This window comes from Numenius arquata, chromosome 6 (assembly GCF_964106895.1).
Source record: "Numenius arquata chromosome 6, bNumArq3.hap1.1, whole genome shotgun sequence".
In the NCBI taxonomy this organism is placed as follows: domain Eukaryota; kingdom Metazoa; phylum Chordata; class Aves; order Charadriiformes; family Scolopacidae; genus Numenius; species Numenius arquata.
In genome coordinates this window covers 2296283-2300706 of record NC_133581.1, presented here as the reverse complement: position 1 = coordinate 2300706, position 4424 = coordinate 2296283, and positions in this window count along the sequence as shown.

Below are 4424 nucleotides of genomic sequence, written 5' to 3'. Positions count from 1 at the left end.
ATGGTTTTAACTTAACACAAGCTGCAAAAAACCTACAGGCTTCTTGAGACTGGATGATAATAAGAGTGATCCTGGTTTTTTAGTTACATAGACTCATTGCAAATGGAAAAATAGGTCCCTTAGCTGAGAAAAGAACCACTGCCCACTTACACCTGCTGTACACAAGCAGCTGCAGCAACATTCTTAGGGTACAGAGGGCTCCCCAACCTTCAAGACATTTGGCCAAGGGCCATCAGTGCAAAGTTGCTCACCTACACTCTGACCCTCTGCTAGTAGAGGTTCCAACCTTCTTCTGAGGGACAGCTCTTGACTCCCTCCAACGTGGACTCACTCCATCAGCTTATACCAGCTCTAAGCTGTTGATACCCCTGATTTATACCTGCTGAACAAATGAAGCAAAACAAATTAACATCAGCTGAATAACTGGACAGCGGGCTCAGATTAGGCTTGTGTTGATTTACAACAGCTGAAGGCTTTCCCACCTGCCTCCCATAACTGTGCTTACACTGTTTGGAGGGGTTGGTTTGTGGCCTTCAGTGGTGAAAAAGTAATTTTTGCCACTAATGTCATTCAGTCGAGGTGTTAGTACTCCACAACATAAGAAGTTCTGGAAAATTTACTGTAATAGACACACATAATGGCAAATACAAGCATAAAAAAGCCCGCTCCGGAAATCCACCTGCTTTACCCTCCAAGCCCACAGTTTTGTACCACGCCATAATGCCTTCTTCCACAGTGCACGGATACGTGAGGTCAATCTCCATCATGAACTGTTTCGCATACTTGAACATGTCAAATCCTTGGGGTAAACATACAGGAAAATTTCCTCATTGGGTTTTAGCTTTGTTTGAGCAACCTGTTTAATCAGGTTTCCTCTCTCTCTCTCTTTACATATATATATTTATATTTAGGACAAGAGGAAATGGCCCCAAGTTGCACCAGAGGAGGTTCAGATTGGATATTAGGAAAAATTTTTACACTGACAAGGTTATTAAGCCTTGGAATGGGCTGCCCAGGGAGGTGGTTGAGGCACCATCCCTGGAGGGATTTAAAAGACAGGTTGACATAGTGCTTAGAGACGTGGTTTGGTGATGTGTGTGTGTTTTGGTTTTTTTGTTGGTGGGTTTTTTTGGTTTTTTTTTTTGGTCTTGTTTTTTTTCCAGAGTTAGGTTGATGGTTGGACTAGATGATCTTAAAGGTCCCTTCCAACCTAGACAATTCTATGATTCTATTGATTCTATATGGGAGAAAGAAACGAGCATTTTCAAAGAGCGATTCTTCCTGAGGATGGGATGACTTATTTCCAGGAACTGCCTCTCGGCAGCTTGGATGACTGATCAGACTCGGACAACACTTGTAGACGCCTACTGGCAGATGGCACCAACTTTTTCACACTCAACCCTCTCTATTTTTTTCCCCTTTGAAGGTACATTTTTCTCTATTGAGAGACTCTATGCTCCAGAATGAGATCCTGCAGTGGGATGCCCTAACCTAGTTGGGATGAATCCAATCCTAAATCATTCTAGCACAAAGAAACTTACAGTGTTCTCCTGATGGCAGACACTGAGCTTCTGATGGGTTTGGTGATACAATTGCTACCCTCATAAAGGATAAAGGAGTACAGGAACTTAATTACTGCAAGGTGGACATGTCAGTTATTAAAAACACATCGCAGAACAAAATCCTGTTGGCTTTTCTTTAGTCCTCTTCCCCAAACACTGTTGCTCTCTCCCCAGATAGAATGCTGAATTGTGTCACTTCTTCCTCTATATATTGTCCCTTGTATGATTTTAATAATTTGCTGGTGTGAGAGACTATGTCCTGAAAGGTAAAAAAAATTCACATCCTTATGTAAGTCTAAAGAAAACCCTACAAACAAAATCTCCACCATTTATCTTACCTGTAAACATCAGTATCAGTGTATGCATTTGGAGACACTTAGACACATGCCTCTGCCATCTGGCGGCAAAGGACAGGAGCAGTATGTCAGAGAGGGAGAAAATTCTCATACTGGATTTATTTCTTTGAAAATTATAATCCCCCACAAGCAAAACTGTTTAGAAAGTTTCAGTTTTTCAACATTTAAAAAAAGATATTACCAGTTATACATATCTCCATAATTTGAAGAGCTTGTATTTTGTAGATGTTTGTGATATTTACTGTTTACTGCTGCTAGTTGTTGATAAAGTATTATCTTGTGCTATATTGCATTGAACACTATGCCACTGTGTTATATATTAATGTGATGACAGCGAGATATAAGATATTCTCTGTTCACACAGATGAGCGTGATTCTAGCTACAAGCTTCAGCAACAGGGTGTCCCCAGTTATTCCAAATACAGATAAGCACATTGATTTATCTCACCCAAATCCGCACCAGAAGGGAGTCCATCTGACCTCATCAGCCTAAACTTCCTCCTTGGTCATGAAAAAAGCACTTCTTGGGCACTGTTTATCCTCTCTTAGAATAGACGTTCTAAGAGGAACCACACTCTCGTCGTTAACTGAAAAGATTAGATGGGCAACACAGCTGATTACTTCTGAGATCACACACCTTCCCTCACAGGCAGCTAAAGGGTAGAAAGCAAAAACTCACACCTTGTCCTTCAAACTGGGGGATCCAAGTGACTGATTGTGAACATAACCCCATTACTCCCCCATATAGCCTGGAATATTGTGTCAGGTATAGAATCATAGAATTGTCTAGGTTGGAAGGGACCTTTAAGATCATCGAGTCCAACCACCAACCTAACTCTGATAAAACCCATCACTAAACCATGTCTCTAAGCTCTATGTCAACCCGTCTTTTAAATACCTCCAGGGACGGGGCCTCAGCTACCCTCTTGGGTTAAGGTAAGAAGGTTCTTTGCCACATAATACATACTAAGGTCAGGAAAAAAAAAAAAAGAAAAAAAAAAAGACTAATTCTTGCTTCCTGCGGCAGGGGATTCAGCAGTCACACTGGTTAGTGTGAAACCTGTGTTCCACAGGTCTTAGAAATCAGTGGTGAAAGACCTGTTTCGCATTTCCAGCTTCTTCTTTATGACAGAAGACCAACCCTTCCATCACAGCTGCCGCTCAGTTCTGCTCGAACAGCGGATTTCAACACAGGCGGGGTCGCTCGCTTTCCGAGTTGGGAAATGCCCTCGGTGTGCGGTTCAGCAGTTTGGGGACGAGCCAAGCGGAAGCTGCTGTGAAACCACGTGTAATTGTCTCTGGTAAGGACTGGGTTATGTGACAGATTTCCCCACAGACCCTTGATCTCCCGATGTCTATACATACACGTAAAAGTTCCATCATTAACCTGTTCTGAACCTTTTTGGAGCCGCTTTTTATTTTCACAGTGCCGGGAGTTACCAAAACTGGAGTAAGACTATTCTGGGATTCCCAGGCTGTGATATTCTAGTTACACATCACCCTGAAGTGATGCTTTGCTAAATGTAAGCCCAGTTTTAAACACAAACTGACTTTGCCTGTGTTATTTCAGATAATTCAGAAAATGCCTGTAAGCAGCAGTCCAAAGAGCAAGAATCAGTCTAAAAACTGGCCACTCGCTGCGGACAGCGGAGTCTTTTTTTCCCCACACACCTAATGGTTTTGGAGCTGAAGTAGAGGAAATTGTTTTCTTTCACCAACAATGTGGAAAGAGGAGTCACTCGGGCTCCAGAACTCCTTCCTAACCAGGTTTTTGTGGTAACAGTAGGTGATACCTTAATAAGGGACCTGAAATGTTTTTGGGCGGGTTGTAATCACTTGCCATGGCAGAAAAATGGCTGTGGTGATGGGAAGAGCCCATCCATTTTTTATGAGAAACAGAGGAACATCATGGAAACAAATACGGAAAAGCAAAGACGAGACAATAGGGGAATAAACAACACTGACAAAGACCACGGTTTCATAGATTCATAGATTCATAGATTCATAGATTGGTCCAGGCCGGAAGGGACCTCTAAAGGTCATCTAGTCCGACCTCCCCGCAGTCAGCAGGGACACCCCCAACTAGACCAGGTTGCCCAGGGCCTCGTCGAGCTTCACCTTGAATATCTCAAGGGAAGGGGCCTCAACCACCTCCCTGGGAAACCTGTTCCAGTGTTCCACCACCCTCATGGTAAAGAACTTTTTCCTAATATCCAATCTAAATCTCCCCTTCTCCAACTTAAAACCATTGCCCCTTGTCCTGTCACTGCAGGCCTCTGTAAACAGACCCTCCCCAGCCTTCCTGTAGCCCCCCTCAGGTACTGGAAGGCCGCTATGAGGTCTCCCCGGGGCCTCCTTTTCTCCAAGCTGAACAACCCCAGCTCCCTCAGCCTGTCCTCATAGGAGAGGTGCTCCAACCCCCTGATCATTTTGGTGGCCCTCCTCTGGACCCGCTCTGCCAGGTCCATGTCCTTTCTATATTGAGGGCTCCAGACCTGCACACAGT